The following is a 12,461-nucleotide window of genomic DNA, read 5'->3' on the forward strand; positions in this document are numbered from 1 at the left end:
AACTACTTTAGCAAATTAATTTCTTATTCAGGATTTGAGCCTGCTTAGGGCTTGTGCATCCAGCCAGACAGTTCTGCAGGATACTTGTAAAATCTGTTATTGCCTGCAAGCAGGACAAAGCACCTCAGCCAAGGAAATGGTACTTCATTTGATATAGGGCCCTGAAAGCACTTGCCCTCATTTTAGGAGTTTTGATATTTTTCCAAGGCCAGTTCATTGATAAGAGCTACTGGGGAGAGATGGAAAGAGTCAGAGTATCATAGCCATGTTTGGCCAAGCACTCCATGATCCAGATCCCAATGTTCCATTCCAGTCTCAGCCTATTATCATGGTTTTGGCTGAGGTGGAGTTAATTTTCTTTGTAGAGGCTCACACAATGTCATGTTCGAATTTTGGATGAAAATAGTGCCCATAACACACCAATGTTTCACACAGTAGTTGTTACAGAGCAGGGCTTACAAAGAGCCAAGGACTTTTCAGCTTCTCGTGCTGCCCTGCCAGTGAGGAGGCTGGGGGTGCACAAGGAGCTGCAGAGGACAGAACCAGAACAGACAACTCAGGCTGAACAAAGGGTCATCCCATACCATGTGGTGTCATGCTCAGCAATAAAAGCTGGGATAAAGAAGGAGGAAGTGGGGGAGGACATTCAGAGTGATAGTATTTGTCTTTCCAAGAAACTCTCATATGTGATGAGCGCTGCTGTCCTGGAAGTGGCTGAACACCTGCCTGACAATGGGAAGCAGCAAACGGATTCTTTGTTTGGCTTTGCTTGTGGGCGCAGCTCTTGCTTTACCTAGGAAACTGTCTTTATATCAACCCATGGGTTCTTGAACTTTTATCTTTCTGATTCTCTCACCTGGGAATAGTGAGCGAGCAGCTGTGTAGGGCTGAGCTGCCTGCCAGGGTTAAGCCACAATACCCACCCCCTTCCTCACAGACATACCTGATGCTGCAAGCTGGGGCTGCTCCTGGCTGCCCCCCAGCATGCTGTGATTCCTGGCTGGGAACAGACAGAGAACGGTCTAGGTCAGAGGTATTTTGGATGGGTCCTGGCTAGTAAGACCCTGTTCTGCCTATCTTGTTGTCAGTCCCTACCACTCCTTGCTCCCAGTCTATGTAAATATACAGCAAAACAAAGGAGTTGCGTGAATTTGGTGCTCTTTCCCATTGATGGAAAACTATTTTTCTTCTTTTCTTCTGGAGACAACTTCAGAAGAGAAGTTTAATTTGGGTGTAGCTCATTTTAAAAATAACAAAAGGAGAATGAAAGGAGAATGGGAAAAATATATGTTCTTCTTTAAGTCCCATAACATACTGTGCTATCCTTATGCTTTCTCTAGTTTCCTCACTGATTTGACTAGTTTCCTCACTGAAACTAACAATTAATAGATGTCATTAAAGTGTTTGGAAGGTTAATAAGAAGACTTTTTTTTTTTTTCTAGAATGAGGAAATTTCCTTCTTTATGCTGAATTTACACAACTGTTGCATCATATCACTTTTTCGAACACTAGCATATGTATATATCTAGCAACTTAGATCCAGTCTTGCCATTATCACTTTGTGGTGGTTTTTACTCAAGTGAGCAGTATGATGGAAAGGGCTCAAGGGCTAAGATAAGGACAGGGAGATCACTCAACAGTTATCATGATGGGCAAAACAGACTCAGCATATGGAGATTAATGTAATTTATTACCTATTACTAACAAGCCAGAGAAGTGAAAAACAAAGAAAACAAACTAAAAACACCTTCCCCCCATCCACCCCCTTCTTTGTACCCCCTGAGCGGCGCAGGAGAAGGGGGAATGGGGGCTGCAGTCAGTCCCTAATGCTTCATCTCCACCACTCCTTCATGGTCACTCTCTGTCTCTACTCCACATGGGGTCCCTCCCACGGGATGCTGTCCTTCCCAAACTGAGCCTGCTGGGGCTGCCCACAGGCAGCAGCTCTTCAAGAACTGCTCCCACATGGCTCCATAACATGGGGTTCATCCCCCAGGAGCAAACTGCTCCAGTACGAGTCCCCCACAGGCGGCAGCCCCCCCCCCCAGACCCTCTGCTCCTGCACGGGCTCCTCTCCACGGGCTGCAGCTCCGGCCTGGGGCCTGCTCCTGCGGGCAGCAGCCTCCATGGGCAGCAGCCTCCTCCAGGCCACAGCCACCTGCTCCACCGGGGGCTCCTCCACCCATGGGGGGGCTGCAGTGTGGAGATCTGCTCCATGTGGGACCCGTGGGCTGCAGGGGGACATCCTGCTCCACCAGGGGCCTCTCCACAGGCCGCAGGGGAACTGCTGCTGCGTGCCTGGAGCACCTCCTGCCCTCCTGCTGCACTGACCTGGGGGGGCTGCAGAACTAGTTATTACTCCTCTCTCTCCCAGCTGCTGTTGTGCAGCAATATTTCCCCATTTCTTAAAACTATTCCCCCACATGCACAAACAACATTACTTATTGTCTTGGCTCTGGCCAGCAGCGGGTCCTTTTGGAGCCAGTTGAAAATGGCCTTTATCTAACATGGGCAGCTTCTGGATTCTTCTCACAGAGGCCACCCCTGCAGCCCCCTGCTACCAGAACCTTGTCATGTAAACCCACTACACAATTACAATGTTATTCAGCATGAATAGTAGGGTGGAAGGAAAGGTCTATTTAGGGTGCGTGACAGTATGAATATGTGAAGTGAGGCACAGAGACTGCCTTTTCTACACTTAAGTTGTAATTCTAGCAGAGATGAAAGGAACCCACTTTCTCACACAGAATAAAAGTATTTGAAAAACATTCAGAAGAGAAGCTTCCTAGAAATGACAACCTCAGGCTTTGTAATGCTGGTGAACATGAACACGCTAATGTAGTATGCCTGTACATATGGGTGAATAACCCACATATTCAGTGTTTCAGAAATGGAAATATTTGGGTTTCCTTAGTCCAATCTAATCATGTCCTAAAGAAAAGTCCTAAAGAAAACCAGATGTGAATTTTAGTACAGTTACTTCATACATATCATAAATTATACTATCAATGTTATACAACCAAAGACGAAAGCAAACAAACAACAACAACAAACTTGAATAAAACCAATCCCATCAGTGGATTTAGGTTATCACCTGTGGAGTAATGGAATTAAATCTCAGGAACTTAAAGCCTTTTACTGATATACCAAATGGTGGAAAATTTCATCTAATTCGGGGATAAAAGATCTCATTGGAATACAAGGAAGTTTTCTTTTGTTTTTAATTAGCTTTGCTTTGGGTTCAAGGAATTAATTTCATTGTCCTGGGCTGTTGGTGTTCTGCTGTTCACAAGCTCCAGTTTAAAAAATCCAGTCTTAAAATCCAGTTTACAAAGCTATTCCTTAAGAAGGAATCCAGATAAAGCCAGGCATGAACCAATTCCTTTGTCTTTTCCTCTCCATACTTGTCATTGCTCATGGTGTCTTAGCTGCTACCTTTTTTTTTTTTTTTTTTTTTTTTTCTTCTCATAGAAGAGCCTAAGCAAAACAGTTCATGAGACCAAAATGAGTTTTTAACATTTGTTTTCATTTTACACTGGAGCAAAAGCTGTCTGGACACTTAAAATTTACATGGGAAAGGGGATCAAGTCTATCTCAGAGTAGTTTAATAGGTGGGGAATCACTTGTCTTGCTGGCTCACAGAACTGTCTAATATTGAACAGAGACCTTACACTGCATTTTCTGTAAATGTCAGTAGATTTTGTTCTTGACCAGAATTCTCATCTTTGCCTTCAGAAGCCTGATGAAAGAGCCTCTGAAGAACACCAACAGTTTTCTGGGGGAAAATAAATAAATAAATAATTATATATACCTGTATATATATATATATATCTTGCATATATCAATGTTTATATCAGTTTCATCTAGTTGGGGGGAGAGAGAGATTTCCCATAGGAAACAATACCGGAGGGAGGTTATGTTAGAGGTAAAATGAAATGTAAGAAATATTATATTAGATAGGTTTTGTTCACATTTTTAAAGTGCAAGATCTGACCAGTAAAATTCAAGGTTTTAATAGTACTCTACATATCACGACACTGTGACTTTGAAAAATTATTGAAATTTACTTTACATTCTTTATTTACTCTTCCAATAAAATCTGTAGTTCAGTTGTCCACCAAGACATGTCAGACAAGCTTTAAAATATGTGCCTTAAACTTTTCATGTAGTTTTCTACTGATACAGCATCAGTGTGGAATTTCTTGTTGTCCATAGCCTCCTCTCCAATTTAGTTTTGCTTTTCTCTACTTCAGTCCTACATTTCTTTCCTACATATTTGGTTGTCCTTAAGTATATCTCTATTGCTCTTAAACTGTTTTCCCCAAAGGATAAATTTCAGGTTGTGAATATATTCTCTTTGGGTATGAGCTTGTTAGATAACTCCCAGCTTTCACCTCTAAATATGTTTGTTCTCTTTCTCTCTGCTTGTCTACTTTATGATTACCTTTTAACTGTGAAAGACTGTCACGCTATACAGTATTCCAGGGGTGTCTTAGCAGTGCAGAAAGCAGATGACTTCAGACACACCTTCTCTCACATTCAGTACTGTTCTTTAGATTACTGCTCTCCATGTCATCATTATATGATAAGTCCCAAAGGACCAAATTTGCACTAGCTGGTACAAATTGGAGATTGAAATGAATAGAGCTTTATGAATTACACTAGCTATAGCACCATCCTTGTGTCATTGACATTTTGTTGAATAGAGTTAAAAGCCCAATATTCATAACTAATGTAAAATGGTATCTAAGCTTATTGGCTAAGTTAATGCAGAGTGGTGTCATCAATAATTTTTATCTTCTGACTAACAGGAAGTGTGCAATATGGAGAATTTAGAGCCTTTACATGGTTTTTCATTTATATCTTCTTTCCTGTTACAATTTCCAGGTGATGGAGACACATGTTGGGACATGTTGAGATGTTGATTAGTAACTCTGCTGCATAAGGACAGCTGAAGAAACTGCAAATCTTCACTGCTCTGAGAATCAGAAAAGGTAGCAGTCTGAATCAAAAGCCCATTCTGGTTGGTAGGAAGATGACAAAAGAAAGCAGCAAAGAATGTCTGCAGCTTTTATGCCAGAAACAGTCTACAAGTAACTGAATTTCCAGAAATGTAAAGCTGCTCCAGAATAAACTATATTTTGTGCTAAGCAAATCTTTCACTCTCTCTATATTGTGACCTTTCAAAGTGCAGAAACTAAAAGGGGCAACATTTTAGAACATATATTTTCCTCATTACATCTGCAGCACTATCACAGCATATTGTGGGTGATACAGAGAAGAAATTAATAGTGTTTTTGTACAGCATGGACTTTCACACTCCTGCAGTCAGTCTCTCTCTGGCTCTTTTTCTTAAGTCTGATGAGAAAGAATTTCTTCTATGAAGCAGCTATTAAACTTCATAACCTCATATAAACTTCATAACGTGCAGAAATTGACAACAAAAATATCAACAGCATTTTCTTTGGGTACTCTAAAAACAAAGGGAAAATGCTAAGAAAAACATTCCAAGCTTTCTTTGAATTCTGTGCACAGTTTAACAAAGAAAATTCAAGCCGTGCAGCCAAATGTTTGATACTGAGAAAAATAAAGTGGGAGTGAGCCTAGGTAACTGGCTGGATTTTGCACCTTATGACTGACAGCTTTCCAATAATAATAATCACTCAGCTTGTTGCCTCTTCTTTTTGAATAAACCACTGGTAATGTTCAGAAAGAAATGTTCAAGTAATACCTTGCAAATGCTCCCTTCAAAAGTGTCCAAACCTTTTCAACAGCAAATGTAATGGTTAGAAGTAAACTAAGATTAGAAACTCATAAACTCCCAAAGTTTTAATTTAACGTTAGAGTCACAATAAACTGAGTTCTGTCAGTGTAGAATAAATATGTTTTTCCTTTCTGAAATAATTTTTTTTTCTCTCTCTAGGGCTTTTTAACTACTAAAGAAATAAAAGCTTCAAAATGGAAATTTTGGAAATGTTGTTATCATTGAATAAATATGATAGGATCTAAAGATATTATTAAAAATAAAAATAATAATAATTAAAAAAAAAAATCTGGAAAGCCACCCCCAGGCCACTGAAGCAATCATATTCTGTATTATTACAACTCAGTATTTTTGGAACTCTCCTGAATTCTTACAAAAAGTGGAGTATGATGGGCAGTGGATTTTAAGCTTTAGGAGTACAGCTATTAGAGATACTGGATTATGAACAAGATTAACTTTCGGGCTTCTGTAACACTGAGACTTTTAGAACTTCTGAATTTCATTAACAGCAGTGCAGTGTCTGTCTTTCAATTTTGCACAGATTCTTCTGAGATGTGTATGAGTGATTAGGCATCTTAGAAAGAAAAAAGAAAATGTGCCCTTCAGAAGAATGTACGTTGCAGGATCCATGACATTATGGATCTGTGGCATGAAGGATGAAGGAATATGAGGAACAGAAATGGCTGAAGTGGAACTATAAAAGAAATAATAGGCTTGCAGGATATGAATTAGTGTTGAACTCCTGTAACTCTCTGAAGAAATCACACTATTCAGAAATCTCTGTACATATATGTTTTCTGAGGAAAAAAAAAAAAAAAAAAAAGATGGGGATATGAGTGGGACTCAGTTAAAATCACATATTTGTCCAGAAACAAGTATCTGAACATCTTCTAAACCTTAAGGTATTAGTTTCAGTATTCTTTCCCCAAAGTACATGTATAGGCAATGCTTCACATTTGTTTTTGTAGAGTAAATGAGACAGGGGGATTTTACAGCCTAAAACAAGTTTGCATAACTGTAGCTATTTTTAATTTAGTTTGTAGTTTTAGAACTGGCTTTCATGAAGTCAGTGAAAAGTGACTATTTTAAGAAGGTATGAAGCATGCTATATGTTTAGCTATCCATCTCTAGCCAAAATGCTCCCTCCAGTTTGGACCAGATTTCTAACTTTGAGACAAAAAAAGGTAAGTGACATGACTCAAATTTATAAGTGATTTACTCTTGGCAATAAAGGAATTCTAAAACTGAGCTCTGTCCTACAGGCATGAAGGTATTTCCTAAACATCTGACCATTTGTTCCCCTAACAAGCTAGGTAAGAATACACAAGAATCTGTATCTCAGACACTATCTGAAATTTGAGAGCTTAATGTGAAGTTAATGTCCATGTCATCATAAATGTTGCATATGATTTTTATGTGTGTGTGAAGGGGGGGGGAGGGGGGGGAGGGAAGTGCCTTTATTTATTTTTATATATATATATATATATATATTTAAGATAGATAAAAGAAAGACCAAATGTAAAAAGATGGAGTGGTAGAGTGGTACTCCCCAGAATCTGAAGCTTTTCTAGATTTTGCAGCTCCTTAAGGGGAAGAATCTTTAGGAAGGATCTTTTCTTTGAAGTTCCTAACAAAGTGGGATGGAAACCCTCCCAAATACTTTGTAGAATAGGCTTCCTGTTATATTTTGCACTACAAAGCTGAGAGAGACCACACACTGTATACCGTAGAGTTCACTGTGATTGCCTCATATATTTTAAGGCTCATGTAACTGTACTGTTCATTATGCATTTGCTATACTTGTGGGAAGGAAGGAAGGAAGGAAGGAAGGAAGGAAGGAAGGAAGGAAGGAAGGAAGGAAGGAAGGAAGGAAGGAAGGAAGGAAGGAAGGAAGGAAGGAAGGAAGGAAGGAAGGAAGAAAGGAAGGAAGGAAGGAAGGAAGGAAGGAAGGAAGGAAGGAAGGAAGGAAGGAAGGAAGGAAGGAAGGAAGGAAGGAAGGAAGGAAGGAAGGAAGGAAGGAAGGAAGGAATCTTAGGCCAATTTCTTTCATGGGAATATACTTGAAATAAAACACACTCATGTAAGTCATTTTGTTTGTGGTGTAGTATATAAACTCTAAGGATTTGTACAAATCTCTAGTGGAAAGAAACTTTCACCATGAACTGACAACTATAACAAGGACATGTGTTCTAAATAATTACATGGACCATCCTGTACATTTCTGAGATATGTTATCTTCCTATGTAAAAGTGATAATCAAGAAGGCTTTGCTTCTTTCACTGGCAGTTTTAAATATTTATTTTTCTACATATCAATTACATCTTTTTCTCCATTTCTGCCTAAAAGATGGAAAAAAAAATCATTACTTTTCTGCAAGAAATTTATTGCCTGTACTACTTGCCTAAAATCAAAGAGATTATTTTTCCTGAAAGGAAAATTGTTAAGTTTGTATTCAATTAATTAAAAACAAACAAACAAACAAAACAACAAAACATTTTTTTCAAAGACAAGAGCTTTAATGATGAAGCTCAGAATGTGTTATAACTGCTAAATTAATTTAAAGCAGAAGGAGTTATGCTGCTTCAGGTATAACTGCTGCAGTCTCTCCTGCCATGAAACAACTGACAATTAACAAACCCATCCTGAAGTAAGGTAAAGGTATTTATTCCTGTCTTCCTCTTGAACGGATAAGTCCAAAGATGCACAGTAATTTTTACAAATTGAGGAAAAGTATTACAATTTGATGGCTCTGTGTTTTAGTAATTAGAATATCTCTACAAGGGAAATGTTTATAATCAGTAACATTAATTCTTCCTCTTGTCATTGAAGAGGGAAAAAGGGGGCAGACACAGAATGCAGATGGAATAGAGGCATTATGTGCAAGACAGTGGTCATGGGTTCGATACTCCCCTGGAGAGAATGGTTCTGTGCAGAGCTAGACAAGGGTCCAACTGTCTCTTTTTGCTTCTGAGTTCAGATGTACCAGAACAGATTAGTTTACCAGCAACACATCTCATTCTCATCCTGTGGTAGCTGAAATTTTTAAGTGACAAAGGAGCCTTCAGCATCTTCATTTCTAGTCTAAAGACATTGTCATGAATTTTTCTCCATTCTTTGCAAACTACAGGGAAGAGGTGAGGAAATGCTAGGAGTGTTTTGAACAATCATTGATTCTGAAATGTTCAAGCATGTGTCTGTAACTCTCACTTAGCATTTGAACATATGTTTCTGAACTACAGAAGGTAGTTACTCTTAGAGGTAAACAAGAGGATTCTAAAACACAAAATGTGCTCAAAAGAACAATTTAACCCTTTTGTCTCTGCTTAGAAATCCATTTTATGGTGAATGAGCCTACATTCTAATCTAATGTTCAGTGACTTTTACTGCAAAACAAATCTTTATCAAAATCTGTCATGTGATCATCCCAGTAGGTTTGAGCAATAATTGGTTAAAAACCTGTGCAGCTAAATCTGTTAGCATTATGTTTATGGCTAGATTCCTCTTGTTACCAGTATTGTACCTAGTTTTCCTCTTCCTCACAGCTAAAGTAAGTGAGACACAAATGTATTAAATCAGCAAAGTATTTAAATATTATGGCACACTAATTAAAGGAAACATTTTTTTTTTCTTTTCTAAAGACTTTTAGCAGTTGCTTTTGCTTTTACATTATTTGTTTTACTCGCTGATTAATAGATTTTTCCTAACATCCTGCAGAATACATTGTGAATGAGTAGTGGTAGATATATTTGCTTCAAATGAGTCATCTGCCTTCTTCACCTCATGCTGGCAGAAGGGTATTTTCTCTTAACTTATACTGTATTAGGATTTACTCTTTCCATTAATTCCTCAGTACAAGAGGATGCATGATAAAAGTGAATCACACCTTATAAGCCATGTCATTCTATGGACAATTGGTTATGCTGGGGTTTTATGTTGCTTCTGCCCTAGTATGTGTAACTATACAGTTTTTCATTTAGTATAGATATACCAGCAAAAAGTCTGCTAGAGTCATTGGATCTTTCTCATTTCTCTCTTCTCATGGAAAATCTGAGAGTCTAAAAAAATGCATTATGTTTTAGTTCCAGGGAAAACCAAATCTCTGTCTTATATTGACAGCATTCATTAGGAGAAAGTCATTAAATCTGTTGTGCTGCAAACGACTTTTCACTGTCACCTTCCTTAGGGATCTTGGTTGTGATCTTTTCTTTCCTTATTAAAATGATACCATCTACTCTGCTAAGTGTGACCTGTTTCAATCTTGCAAATGTTGCTGGTATTGATTTATTTATGTCCTGAAGATAATAAGGCTAAGGCTTTTGGATCCAATCCTGTGAGATTCTGAAGGCATCCTGAAAAGTCTGATCTTCAGCTGAAGTTGAGTATGCTCTGCCTGTACGGTTGCTCTCCTGAGTGCTTCTGTCAGTTACTGCTTTTAGAGATTTTCAGTACTTTTAAGAAGTGCCTTTATTTTATTGGTACTTTATTCCTAATTATATGGCCAAGCTGTATACCTTTGCTTTTAAAGCACATATATTGGCATCCTGTCAGGCAGCATATTGATATTTATACTTGAACTGTTTGGCTTAATATATGACTTGGCCTTGGCTCTAGTTATCTAGAAGAAATATTGATTCCTTCTGAACCCCATTTTACTCTACGGTTTTCATCTACTAGCTTGTTAACTGTCCCATATCTTAGATCAACAAATTTGACAGAGTTTGCCTTAGGGGGAAAAGGAGGGTGTTACAATTCCCATGTCCTGAATGTTATGCCTTTAGGGGTTACAGAAGCCTTGGTATTAAGTACTAGCTGCTTCTAAATTACTGTAAAGAGATCAGTTCACTGACTTATACCGAGCTGTACTAAGGAGAAAAAAAAGTGCAAAACTGAATTTGAATTACTTTGGATAATTGTAGTATGTTTCCTCTCATTGTTACTACATTAATAATTGAGGATCATACCTCTAATCTAACAAGATGGGATCAAGAACCCCAGTTTGGTCTGTCTAAATCAAAGTTATTTCAGCTTTTGTGCTCTAAACTTTTACCCTTCCAGCTTTAGTGGTTCCCCCAGTAGGATCTGCAAGGGTATTTGGGATCTGCAAACGGAAGTGGAAGGTGAGAGTGTCTGTGTCAGTAAAAATATCTGACCTTTTCAGTGCAAAGGTAAAGGAGAAATAATAAACAAAACACACAGACACATAGACCTGACAGATAAACATAATTCAGAAAAGGAAAAGAAACAAACCTTCTCAGACACAGTAAATGATGAGCTATCAAGGAACTGAAAGCAAACTGGGACTTTGTGACCGATGATGTTGCAGACTTAAGGGTCCAGGATATTGGAACTGAAGAAGGTGTTTGGTGAGACTGATGAAGGAAGCACAGGGGTAGGGAACCAGGGAGAAACAAAGGAGGAACAGGCAGAACGAAATATAAAAAAGTCTGGTCTTGTCTAAAACATGACTGGTTAGTGCACTTGTCTGACTGAGCCCTGTGCCCAAGCACCACAATCTGTCCTGTTTTACTAAATCTCTTTTGAACTCTCTGCACATTCTTCCTCTCTATACTGTGTGTACATGTACTGAAATGACTTCAGTGGCTTTCAGTCCTGACCCACTGAACAGGAGGAAGGGGATTTGGCTGTCTGTGATTATATCAGTCCTGTATCAGTAGGTGCTGTTGAAGGCAGCATCTTGTCTGTGGTCATTAATGTAGCTGGCCATGTTGGTGTCCCCTGTGTATGTCCATGTATGTGTCTCTGGAGTACATGCTCAGCATTGCTACAGGTTGAGCTTGCAAACAGAAAAGCAACAGCTGTATCTCTCAGCCTGGGCACAGACCTGAGGTCCCCAAGTGCTATGAGCTGGGATCCAGCATCCAGACAGGAGGAATCACCATCCCCAGAGCTGCTGGAAGTGACAACACTGATCTGATGACATCCCCTAACAGGACCTTCAGAGGAACAAGGTCCTATAAATGTGTATTTGTTTAGTAATAACTGTTCAACCATTGTTAATGCTGTTGTAACTGCAGAACTTTCTGAATATGTGAACTTCTTTTGTATGTTTGAATTTAGGGCTACAAAGATGGTGAAGGTCCTATAGGGGAAGATGTACAAGGGGCGGCTGAGGTCACTTGGCCTGTTCAGCCTGGAAAAGAGGACGCTGAGGGTAGATCTCATTGGAGTCTACAGCTTCCTCACAAGAGGGAGTGGAGGGGCAGTCACTGATCTATTCTCTTTAGTGACCAGCAATAGAACCTGAGGGAAGGGAGCCAAGCTATGACAGGGGAGGTTCAGACTGGGCATCAGAAAAAGGTTCTTCAATGAGAGGGTTGTCACACACTGGAACAGGCTCCCCAGGGAAGTAGTCACAGTACCAAGCTTGTCAGAGTTTAAGAATTGTTTGGACTATTCTCTCTGTCATGTGATCTGAATTTTTGGGTAGACCTGTGCCGTGCCGGGAGTTGGACTTGATGGTCTTTGTGGGTCCCTTCCAACTCAGGACATTCTATGATTCTAATTTTCTATTTTAGTTTCACTTTAATATTATATAAAAATAGAACCTGAAATCTCAGATGATATACAAGGTTCTATAAATGTACGTGCATATTTACTTGTTATAAACAAGTCTGTGAAAATATATAATACTGTTATAAATGACATTAGTACAAGATATTGATCACTTTCTGTTTCC

The sequence above is a fragment of the Anas acuta genome, chromosome 1 (genome assembly GCF_963932015.1).
Source record: "Anas acuta chromosome 1, bAnaAcu1.1, whole genome shotgun sequence".
In the NCBI taxonomy this organism is placed as follows: domain Eukaryota; kingdom Metazoa; phylum Chordata; class Aves; order Anseriformes; family Anatidae; genus Anas; species Anas acuta.